Source organism: Bacillus rossius, chromosome 1 (assembly GCF_032445375.1).
Source record: "Bacillus rossius redtenbacheri isolate Brsri chromosome 1, Brsri_v3, whole genome shotgun sequence".
NCBI lineage: Eukaryota > Metazoa > Arthropoda > Insecta > Phasmatodea > Bacillidae > Bacillus > Bacillus rossius.
In genome coordinates this window covers 175,790,537-175,802,697 of record NC_086330.1, presented here as the reverse complement: position 1 = coordinate 175,802,697, position 12,161 = coordinate 175,790,537, and the positions used below count along the sequence as shown (strand labels likewise).

The 12,161-nt window shown below is 42.1% G+C and overlaps 1 protein-coding gene and 1 long non-coding RNA gene across 4 annotated transcripts in view; one reads left to right on the top strand and one right to left on the bottom strand.

The window, feature by feature from the left end:
- Positions 1-10,293, top strand: part of LOC134527115 (uncharacterized) — a 29,877-nt gene extending 19,584 nt beyond the window's left edge. Inside the window, exon 2 of the long non-coding RNA XR_010074086.1 lies at positions 9,740-10,293. This is a non-coding gene — a long non-coding RNA (uncharacterized LOC134527115). The remainder of the gene's footprint in view (positions 1-9,739) is intronic.
- Positions 1-12,161, bottom strand: part of LOC134527112 (uncharacterized) — a 103,321-nt gene that overhangs the window by 62,225 nt on the left and 28,935 nt on the right. The gene's annotated exons all lie outside the window — the stretch shown is intronic.

The following is a 12,161-nucleotide window of genomic DNA, read 5'->3' as shown; positions in this document are numbered from 1 at the left end:
CGGCGTGCGAGGATGCCGACACTGCCAACGGTGAAAGGCACAGCGGGCCGATGGGCAAGAACAACAAAGACCCCGGCGACCATCTGAGCCATTTCACACGGTCGCTCTGGACTTGATGGGGCCGTACCCAAGGTCAGCGCGCGGGAAGAGGTTCCTGTTGGTTGTGACGGATTGCTTCACGCGCTGGGTCGAGGCCTTTCCGCTGTCAAACTGCCGCGCTGGCACCATTGCACGTACCATGGACACAGATTTTTTCCCGCGCTGGGGCTACCCACGCGTTGTGTTGATGGATAACGTGTCACAGTTCTCGGGGCGGAAGTGGAGGGAGCTATGCGAGGCGTGGCGAGTCACTACGCATACCACGCCATTGTACCACCCCCGCGCTAACCCCACCGAGAGGCGCAACCAGGAGATAAAGGCGCAGCTGAGACTCCGGCTGGCTGAAGACCACACCCTGTGGGACACGCACATCCCGGAAATCACTTATTTCCTGCGTCGCCGTGTGAACACAGTTACCGGCGAATCTCCAGCCACACTCGTGCAAGGACGTAACCTACCCTTGCCCGGCCAGTACAGGGTGCAAGAGAGATGCGCGGAGAACAGGGAGGAAACCCCAGAGGAGCGCGGGCGGAACATCGCTATGACGCATGAAGAGGCTCGTCGCAGGCAGGCGGCCAACCAGGCGCAACACATGCCCGTCATAACACGACCACCGCCGCCACTGACACCTGGGCAGATGGTGTACGGGCGTCAACATCCACTCTCAGATGGAAAAAAAAACTTCTGTGCGGGGCTTGCACCCGCCCCACCGCGGTCGTAGTCACACTTCCGAGTGGTCGTGCTGCGAAGTACCATCAGGATGATGTACGAATCGTGCACGGAGGCGGGGAAGGAGGCCCTGAGGGAGAGGGAAGCGAACCCGTGACCCCCACAGTTACCGTCGACCAACATCACGCTAATGATGCGACATAAACCCCTATGGAGAACGAGGGCGCAGGATTCCAGGGGTTTCCAGGAGTGGAAGTGGAGTCGCCGGTTCCAGCCCCATGCAGAACGGGCCTGACATGACAGCTGTTTACAGACAGACGGAGAGGACACTCCGTTCCGCGGGTTCGCGGAAACAGACAAACTGCCGACGAGAGGGGACAGTATGCCCTTGCCACTGATATGGATGCCAGACGAAGTGGACAAACGACCAGAGTCGCCGGACAGCCATGAGATGATGTGGCCATTCCACTACTCCATAGAGGTCTCAGACTTTCAGGTCTTCGTGGAAGAACCCGCAGATTCCGAGGCAGGTGAAGGAGAGGGAGGAGCACCAGAGCCCGCTCCAAGGTACAACCTACGACCCAGGAGACATCCAAGGGCACGAAGCTGCTGCTCAGCTGGCGAAATGTAAACATTGCCACAGGGAGCGCGAGGTAAACAATGCCACGCCCACTCAAGGTCGGGAGATGTCATCACATCGGCCTACTTTAGGAGGGGGCAATTGACGTATTCCAGGGCTGCGCCCATCTGAGCCCGATGTGCCACCACCTCCCTCCCCTCCAGTTAATCCTGCCGGCTGACGTGTTTTTAAATAGCGCGCCGCCACAAGAGGGCGCTGTAGAATCAGTACTTCGCTCCCCAAGAAATAATAATACTGTGCAAATCTTTTGTTTTGTTCCCAAAGTGCCATATGTTTTTATATTCAAATTGATTGTAATTTTTATGTATTTCGTTCACTAACCACGTCCACGGCATGACGGGAGATAGGGTAACTGTTCAGGGCGCTTGGCGCCAAACACACCCCCTCCCCCCCTTTCCTGCTACCTCTGCAGCCATTGCTCGCGCAGTCGCTTCCCGTCGCTACCTGAAGAAAGACGCTCTGTTCCGGCTCTCCGAGGACTTCGCCTTTGTGCGCCTGTCGTGCCGCGAGGCGTTTTCATAGAGAGATTGTGTTTGCGTCCTTCGAGTGTTGTCTGTCGGCGTGTGGGACGCCCTGAGATCCCACTGCGTGGTTTTTATAAACAGCGTGCTCGACGCTGAGAGCAGGCCAGGTCAGTGGTTAGAGTAATTGCTGAAGGGGGAAACGAGTCACGCCGCCACACGGGCTACGTCACGCATGAGACAGAGTCTTCTCGCCGGGTCCGTGCCCCCTAGACACGGTGGCGCCCACTAAACGTACGTTATAAATACTACCAAATCCCCCGACCATGTCAAAGTAAAATAACAACATGGGCAACAGCTAATTCAAGGTTTGAGCAGTTGTGTTTAGTTACCATTTTAACTAGGTAAAGTGCTGTTTACATTACCAATTATTATGTACTAACTATACAAACCCTATGAATATTTATACTGTCAACACTTTTCTAACAAAAAAAATTCAATCATATGTTCTGAACCAAAGGAATTTTAAAAATTGTGCGGTCGTAGTTTACAATAATTTATCTTATATTACTAACCTAAACGGATTTACTGAGGTACAACATATATAGCCTAATTATGTAAATATTATAAAATATTTTTTTTAAAAGAACGGAAGATTAAAAAGATGAACCTATTTTTTAATAAAATGCATTCTATGGTTTTAGGTTAAATAAAAAGTTACCATTCTTTAACATGTTTACATATAAAATTTATATCATTGGGTATCTCACATTATTTATAAATAGTAAAGTTAAGAAAACAACTTCAACTTACGGAAAATTGGCAGTTTACATTGCTCAAAACTTAAACGCTTGCTTCCCAGTAACGAACAATCAAAAATATCCACAATTATCTGTTTTTATCAACAGCTAAAACGTGAAATAACATTGACACACACTATTAATACACAAGTGAAAGTTAAAATATTCCCAACTGAATCGCATCTTGAAGGAAAAAAAAACTGCTTTTTGTACTAGTCCCGGTATGAACACGCTGGCGCAGTTTTTACCATTTGGTAAAATTTGGTTTAAACCGATACCAAAATCATTTTATATAAAAAATATTTTGTTATAAGATATGTGGTAAATTAACATCTCATAAGCACTGAACGTCTCTTTAGGTCGAATGTCCTAAGTCTTTTTAAAATCATATTTATTCCACATTTAAAACTGAAAATTCACCTTACAAAAACACCGCCATCTTGACAATTTAAGGCGCATTTCCACTGAGGCAAAAACGTGCCACATGTAGCATGCGTATTTCAAGCGAAGCAACATGCTGCGACATGTAGCAAGTACCAATGAGGCATGTCACTTGTTGGGCCGTGTCGCCAGACGCATGAGTCACTGTGCGACAAAAATATAGCGTGTCGTACGATGTTGCCAGTATCCAAGTGGTAGTGGTTGAGTGCGACAGAAAACTGGCGACATGGAGTGGAATACGTATAGAGAAAACAACCTTATTTATTGAAGACTACCATACTTCACCGGATTTGTGGAACAACAAAAGTACTTCATATGAAGACAGGAATGTGAAACGTGATACATTAAAAAGACTTGCTAACAAGTACGAATGTTCAGTAGATGAAATGAAAAAGAAAATCAAGAATTTGAGGTCTGCGTTTCATCGGGAGCACATAAAAGGATTACTAAACGAAAGAGTGGCTCATCTCCTAAAAAAGAAAAATGGTTTGCCTATAATCTCCTGACATTTTTGTTAGATGTTGACATTCCAAGAAAAACCTTTTCGACAGCAGAAAACAATGAGGCAAATTCGTAAACATTTATAAATAATTTTAACGGAATAATGTATTTAACCATAACTAGAATTTGTAACCTCTAATGGGGCTAAACCCAATTACAAATACAATACCTGAGATTACAAATACAATAAATGTTGTTTACTGTGAATCAGGTTGAGACGTATTAAAACCAGTCAGAGTTGTATTTTACATATTTTATTACCGAGCTATCCCGAGACGATACAGACACGCGGCCATCTTGGCTTGCAACTAACTACAAAACAAAAACACAAGTACTACTCTAGTCACAAGAGGGTGATACATATTACACAGTATGTGTTACAATATAATATTAAGATTTAATAACCAACACCCTCCCTTAAATCTTAATTTTATCTACGATACCCTTCCTCAGGATCAACATTTACATTTACCCCTTTATGAGACCAGTGCCTTCAAGACATTTTTCATGTTTATATTTACATAGGGGTTTTGTCAGGAAATCGGAAACATTTTTTTCACTAGGTACATAATTGACACAGATGTTACCATCCTTAACATGTTGTCTGATAAAATGATGCTTTATGTCAATGTGTTTTGACCTCTGGTTTACAATATTATTTTTTGTGAGTTCAATAGCTGCAGTGTTGTCACATAGAACTTGAATGGGACCTTTCGCAACACTTGGATCTATTTCTGTCATTAGGGCCTTCAGCCATAAGGCCTCTTGGATGGACAACAACACACTCATGTACTCTGCTTCACAGGTTGATAAAGCTACAGTTTTCTGTTTCTTACTACACCAGGAAATAACAGAGTTCTGAAGTTTGAAACAGTAACCTGAAACTGAGTACCTACTGTTGAGTTTATTTCCCCAATCAGCATCACAATACCCTACCAGATCACTTTCACCCTTTCCATCATACTCCAATCTGTAGTCCAGTGTCCCCTTAATATATCTTAAGAGTCTCTTGACTGCAGTCCAGTGAACTTCTGTGAAAGAGTCATTAAACCTACTCAACAGACTTACCGCATAGGTGATGTCTGGGCGAGAAATCTGTGACAGGTACAAGATACTCCCTATTGCCTCCTGGTAGGGAATCCTCTTCAACTTCTCTTCATCTTCTGCTTTTCTCTGCTCTGTGAGGTCCAACCCCAGGTCCAATGGTGTGCTTGCTGGTTTCGAGTGTTCCATGTCGAATCTCTCCAGGATGTCTTGAGCATAGCTCTTCTGTGCAATCCATAGTTTTAGATTTTCTTCATCTCTTGATATCTGCATTCCCAGGCATTTCTTTACCTTTCCCAGGTCTTTCATGTCAAAGCTTTTCATTAGCTGTCTTTTAAGTTGTTCAGCTAATTTGTGGTCATCATAAAATATTAAGAGATCATCCACGTAAACTGCGACAATCAGGGTGGTGTCATTGTTCTCCATCTTGTAAATGCATGGGTCAACTTTGGATTGCACTAAGTTCGATTGTATTAAGACTTCATGCAGCTTTTGGTTCCAGCAGCGGCCACTTTGTTTCAAACCGTAGATGGATTTTTTTAACTTCCATACTTTCCCTTCTTCACTTTTATGCACCACTTCAGCGGGAGGTAGTACATAACATACCCTGTCGATTTTTCCGTACAGGTAGGCTGTGACGACATCCATGTGGTCTATGGACAGTCCCATCCTTGCGGCAAAAGCAAAAAGATACCTGATTGAGGTATATTTGGCCACTGGGGAGAAAGTCTCATCATAATCTCTCCCAGGAGTTTGGGCACACCCCTTTACTACGAGCCTTGCTTTGAACACCTTTTTGTTGTCTTGTTCCTTTACTTTCAACACCCATTTCGTCTTTAATAATTTCTCGCTTGTGGGTAAGTCGACGAGTTCAAAGGAATCATTTTTCTTTAGAGAGTCCATTTCACTTTTCATAGCTCCTTCCCAGTCTGTTTTGTGTGGCCCATTCATTGCTTCTTCCAGTGTTGTCTCATGGGTGTTATTGCACTTTGTGAGGTAGGTTTCATGATCCGGAAAAATTTTTGGCTTTGCTTTTCGTTGGGATTTTCGCAACATAGGTTCACTTTGTTCTGTAACAGTCTTTTCATTTTCACTTCTATCTTGCAGATTTTTGAAGCCACGGAAGGGCTCATCTCCCGATACACTTTCTGTTTCCTCTTGGTCGGTGCTCTCCTTTGTGAACACTACAGGACTATGTTCGATTTCTTTTTCACTTGTTTTCCTTTCTAGAATTTCCATACCTTGCCTGTCTTCAAAAAACTTTACATCTCTTGAGATTATCATTCTTTTTGGATTTGTAGGATCGATTAACCTGTAGGCCCTTGACTCTTCGCTGTACCCTACAAAGATACATTCTTCACTTTTTGAGTCCAACTTGGTCCTGTTTTGCTTTGGGATGAGCTTCATTGCTTTACAGCCAAATGTCTTCAGGTGTGATATGTTTGTTTGTCTCCCAGTCCAGACCTCTTCCGGTGTCTTCTCTTTTACTGCTTTTGTCGGGCTTCTGTTTTTAAGGTACGTTGCGGTGTTGACTGCTTCGCCCCAATATTTTCTGTCCAGGCCACTGTATTCTAGCATGGTTCTCGCTTTTTCTATCAGGGTGCGGTTCACTCGTTCACTGACTCCATTTTGCTCGGGTGAGAAGGGAGTTGTCCTCTCATGGATTATGCCACAGTCCTTCAAAAAACAGTCAAAGTTTTTATTTACATATTCTCCCTCATTATCTGTCCTCAATGCTTTTATTTTGGCTCCCTTTTGTCTCTCCACTAGATTTTTGAAGTCTTTAAATTTTTCCAAAACTTCATTTTTGTTTCTAAGCAGGTAAGTGAAGGTCTTTCGACTGAAATCATCAGTGAATGTTAGCACATAGAGGGCACCGCCCCACGTGGGCGTGCTCATTGGTCCGCAAACATCCGAATGTACTAATTGTAGTACCCCTTTGGATTGAATCCCTACGTGTTTGCTATAGGAATTTCTACACTGTTTTCCTTTAACACAAGCTATACAGTCACTGTCTATGTCATCGCTGAACCTCATCCCAGTTGACATGCTCCCGAGTTTGCTCATGGATTTTCTGTTCAGGTGCCCTAACCTTCTGTGCCACAAATTTCTTGGTAGACCTACTGTTGTATCTTTTCCATTAATATCATGAGCCCTTAAGGCATTACTTTGGTTTCGAGTGCTTATGTCGTGAAAGTTGCAATTCACTTTGTAAATACCCCCTTGATTTATAGCAGTTGTAATAACATTTCCCTTTATTTGGCATTCCTCATACACCCTGAACTCTTTGCTATCAAAAAACACTTTCAGTCCCTTGTTGGTCATCTTGCTGACAGACAACAGGTTTGCTGATAACTCTGGTACATAGAGAACATCTGATATGTTGACTTCACCCTTAAGTTTGACCAATCCTGCACCTTCAGACATTATTTTATTGCTGTTTGCAACAACGATTTCTTGTGTGTTTTCCTTCATGTCTTTTATCCAGTGCTTGTTCATCGTCATGTGGGATGTAGCTCCCGAATCCACTATCCAGTCTCCTTTGTCAGCGGTCACTGATGATAAGGCTGCGATTAGGGTGGTAGGTCTGTCTTCTGTCGCATTTGCCCTTCTAAAATGGTAGTTTTTCTTCATACGGCACTGATTTGATTTATGCCCTTTTTTGTGGCAGTTGAAACAAACAATGTGGTTTTTGCATACGTCTGCTTTGTGTCCTTTCTTGTTGCACTTATAACATGTGATAGTTGCCGAATCGTCTTTCCTACCTTTTGTTGTCAATGCGGATTCCTCGGGGCGATGTGGTTTTGCTACTTTCTGGATGAGTGTTGACCTTATATAGTCTGAAGTAGTTTTTACTCCTGTGCTCTCCATTGCCATTATCATTGGTTCGTAATCTTCTGTTAGGCCACTTAGCATAATGACACCAAGGAATTCATCATCGATCTCGGCATTTATCGCTTCTAGCTTCTGCGACAGGGACAGAATTTCGTTCAGGTATTCTTCCATACTGCTGAAATCTCTCAGTTATATTCTGAATAGTTTTCTTAGTAAGGATAACCTCCTTGTCAGCCCTTTGTCTTCGTAGGTGTCTTCTAATTTGGTCCAAACTTGTTTAGCTGTTTTGCAGCTTTTTACTATGGGATATAGGCTTTCGTCTATCATTAGGCAAATCTTGGATTTTGCCTTTTTATCCCTGGTTGTGTCTTCATCGGCACCATTTACACTCGGCCACAAGTCCTCTGCGGTGAGGTACATTTCCATCCCAAACTTCCATGAACTGTAATTTTCAGTTCCTTGCAGTTTTTTGATGCCGGGTAACCAGCTAATTTGGGTTTCCTTTGATTTGTTGTTGGCCATAGTTTGTGATTTTAACACACCCCGAGTGTTCGGACGTTTTTACAGATTTTCGCGCTTTCCCATTTGTAGAACACGGTGTGGGTCGGCCACTTTCACACCCCGATAAACTATCGCGCCGAAGAAAAATGCATTTTAAACTCTGACATCGCCTTGGCCCATAACCTGTTGTTTACTGTGAATCAGGTTGAGACATATTAAAAACAGTCAGAGTTGTATTTTACATATTTTATTACCGAGCTATCCCGAGACGATACAGACGCGCGGCCATCTTGGCTTGCAACTAACTACAAAACAAAAACACAAGTACTACTCTAGTCACAAGAGGGTGATACATATTACACAGTATGTGTTACAATATAATATTAATATTTAATAACCAACAATAAATTGTTCTAGTTATACAAGTGGATAAAAGTAAATATTGGTTGGAAATATAAAAGTGTGGTAATTATTTGCGAGCAAACGCCTACCGAACAATAACTGCGTATTACATTTAATTATTTCCGATTTCTGGAGGGGCCCGGGCCCGCTGGGGAAACCCCCCCCCCCCCCCCAATATATACGCCCTTGGTGCATATAATATATGTATATGTATTTTAAAATTAGTTTAATAGAAACGTACATAAGGCTTTTAATTAATATACACTCTATTTACAGTCAACATACAAACACGTTTCCCAGTTTAGATTCTGGTAAATAAAATGTTAAAAAAATCTTAAATTGATATTTTACTTTTGATAGTTGTGTGTGACAGATATATATTAGTCATAAAATGGTAACACATCTAAACATATTTATTTTACATATGTAGAGCTTGTGTATTGTCTTTAGTATGTGTGTTGCCAAGATACTTGTCCTTCTTTTGACAAAAATATCTGTTGAATTCATTCCGGACGTCTTTTGCATCGTCACTTGATTTTCGTGGTTTTCGCTGTAAATTCACCATACCCGTGTCATCTTCAACAACCGTCCTCCATGATCCTGCAATAACAGTTCCATCTTATGTGTCAATGTCCAAGGTTCCATAAGGTGCATAAAGAGGTCTTAAATTACTGCTTTTCCTTAAAAAGTTGTGTAGATATACACATGCAGATGTGATAATTTCTGCATTTTCAATATTCACCATTAAAGGTTTTCGAAACACACGAAAAACTGATGTTAATAATCCAAATGTATTCTGTACTACTCTTCGTAAGCGTGGTTGTCTGTAATTGTATATTCTATTCTTCGAACCTTTTTCTTGATGTCCTGGATAAGGCTTCATAATGTTTACCTGTAGGGGAAATGCGTCATCTGCCACTAAAACGTAAGGAGATAACACTTCACTTCCAGGGAGAGGTTGTGGAGTCGGTAATGCAAATTCATTTTTCATTAGTTTTTGATAAAATGAAGTTTGGCGAAACACTCCTCCGTCTGAAATCCTGTCTTGACAACCAATATTGGCATACAAGAAACAATAGTTAGCATCTGCAATCCCCATTAAAACAATGCTGAATGACCCCTTGTAATTAAAAAAATGAACTGCCACTGTTCTGTGGGCTCTGAAGTACTAAACGTTTTCCATCCACGGCTCCGATACAGTGTGGGTAGTTCCAGCTTCTTTCAAAATCATGAGCTATTACCTTCCACTCATCTTCATTTGGTGGGATCTGTAAAACAAATAAAGGTAACACATTTGTATTTCATGGGCACAAATGAGCTCTAATGTGTATTTCTTACTTTTTTAGGAAGAAGACGCTGTGGCATCTGATACATCTGTGAGTCAGCATAATATTCCACCAACTCCCAGTCAACAAATACAACCTGATGATGCAACAACTTTGTCAAGTAATGATGGAAGTGATAAACAGTTTATTTTACCCAGTAAGAGAGTTAAAAGGAGTAAACCCGTGTCACCCTATTCTAAACGTGAAGAAGAAGCATATGCTGTATTACAGCAAGCAATGAAGAGGGATGAATGTACAACATATGGTGAACATGTCAGTAATGAACTGCGGGATCTACAGCCTACAGCAAGGACCCTTGTAAAACATCTTATCAACAACATACTGTTTGAAGCAGCTATGGGAAAGTACAATAATGTTGGGTTTTCCACTTCATATCATGGGAATATGGTGACTGCTTCCACGAGTACAAGCAGTTACTTATCTCGTCCTACTTCTATTGACACACTGTCTTCCAGAGCTACAAGTGACAGCGAAGAACAACCAATTGTTTCTGAGTTTACAGTACTTTCAGAATTTTTGAAACTTTCATAAATAAATCAATGTTCACTAAGTGATTATGAATTTGTCACTTAAGGTTTAATATGTAAGTTACTATGTCATTTCCTTGAATACATAACTAACGATATACGTTATTCACTAACCTTACTTCACTTCTATAAATAAACATTACTTATAACGAAACTTACCTTTACAAAATCTCGCAGAATGTTGATAAAGGCTCTGAATACTTCTGGTATTATGCGACAAATACTTGGGATTGAAATTCTGAAGAGATACATAAGTGAAGCATAACTATCTCCAGTAGCTAGGTATCTCAAAGTCAACAGTACTCGCACTTGAACTGGTATCGCATCACGACAGTTGGTGTCTGCTTTTTTCACCCAAGGGGTCACCTTTTCGACTAGGTAGTCAAAATCTTGCCTGCTCATACGTGTGAAATTTTTGAACAAACTACCGTCATTTGAAATAAGTTTTTAAAAAAATTCCTTGCGATTTTCACTACTTTTAACAAATAAATTTCTGATCCACCACCTAGGCTTCTTCTGTTTTCTTCTTTTATTGCCATTTGCGAGGATCAAATAAGCACAGAGTTGAATTACTTGAAATGCTTCTGCCTATGCTACAAGCAACGGCAACAAGTAGCAAGTGACAACTGGCAACAGACTCTTGGGCACATTCGACTTGCAACAAGGCAACATGTAGCAAGGACAACAACTGGGAACAAAATAACACTTGTGGCATGCTACATGTTGCACGTTGTTGCCTCAGTGGAAATGCGCCTTTAGATGTGCAAGGTGTTCAACTGTTTGCTGTTTGGTATTCAGTCGCCTACGTCACAGAACAAGGCTGTGGTTGTTGTGGCCAACCCCCCTTATACCGGGGTAGTTGAACACGTCCGCACCCGCCACGCCAGTCCCGTACACGCGTCTCTATTGACATATTGAAAATGAAAGTGTAGTAAAATTAACTTAAATAGACGCGCATAGACTGGCTTAAAATTTGACCAGAGCGCAAAAGCAATCATTAACGTACTAAATTGACCGACAGCCCTGCTAAACTTATTGTGATAGTTAACATATATATAATGAATTACCAGAAATAAAATGACCAGCATTAAGTACGGTAAAAAGGGAAAGCAACCTATAAATCCAATTCGTGATACCATTTCAATTGCTATAATTAAATTTAATGTACGTTGGTGACATTCGCATACAAACACTCTTACACTATACTTAAAAATAAACCAAAGTCCCATAAAGTCTATTACGGAGGAGGGGAGGGTGCAAAAACGAAATAGTGACGTCTAGATAGTTCTAGCAGAAATTTCCATCGCCGCACTCTGTTTTAAACACGTTGCCCGCAAGTCAAACCAGCGAAGCCAAAAGTTACAAATCCAGTTCTCGCACTTACTTGTTCTAGAGGCATACCTCTGCAGTCGGTGTGCGCCGGGGTCGGATGTAAACCCCGCTCACCTTGTAGCGCCTGTAGCATCGCGTTACATTGAGGACCAGTGCACTAGGCCCACGATATCGCTTTTTCATACACCGCGCCTGGTGTTACTTCGCCGAGGGTGTATGGCATTACCGTCATCTTCAATATTAATCACGTAACGTCGCACTCGTAGCTCATCGCTGAAAAGCCAATTCTCGTCTCTGCCGGATAGTTCCGCGGCCCGCGCTCAACACATGCTCCTCTGTCCGAACGTCAAAAACAGCTGACCGGCGCCTCCCCTCTCTCGTCAGGTGACGTCACCCCCCTCCTGTCCTGCCACCCCTGACTCCGCTCGATCGTTCTGGTTAAATCTAGCGGTTGCCACTACCGAATAAGAATAATAAGCGTACAACAAAACAACAAATAAATAATTTACATACACCATTAACTAGTATAATACTATAAATAATATTATAAAACAATTTACTCA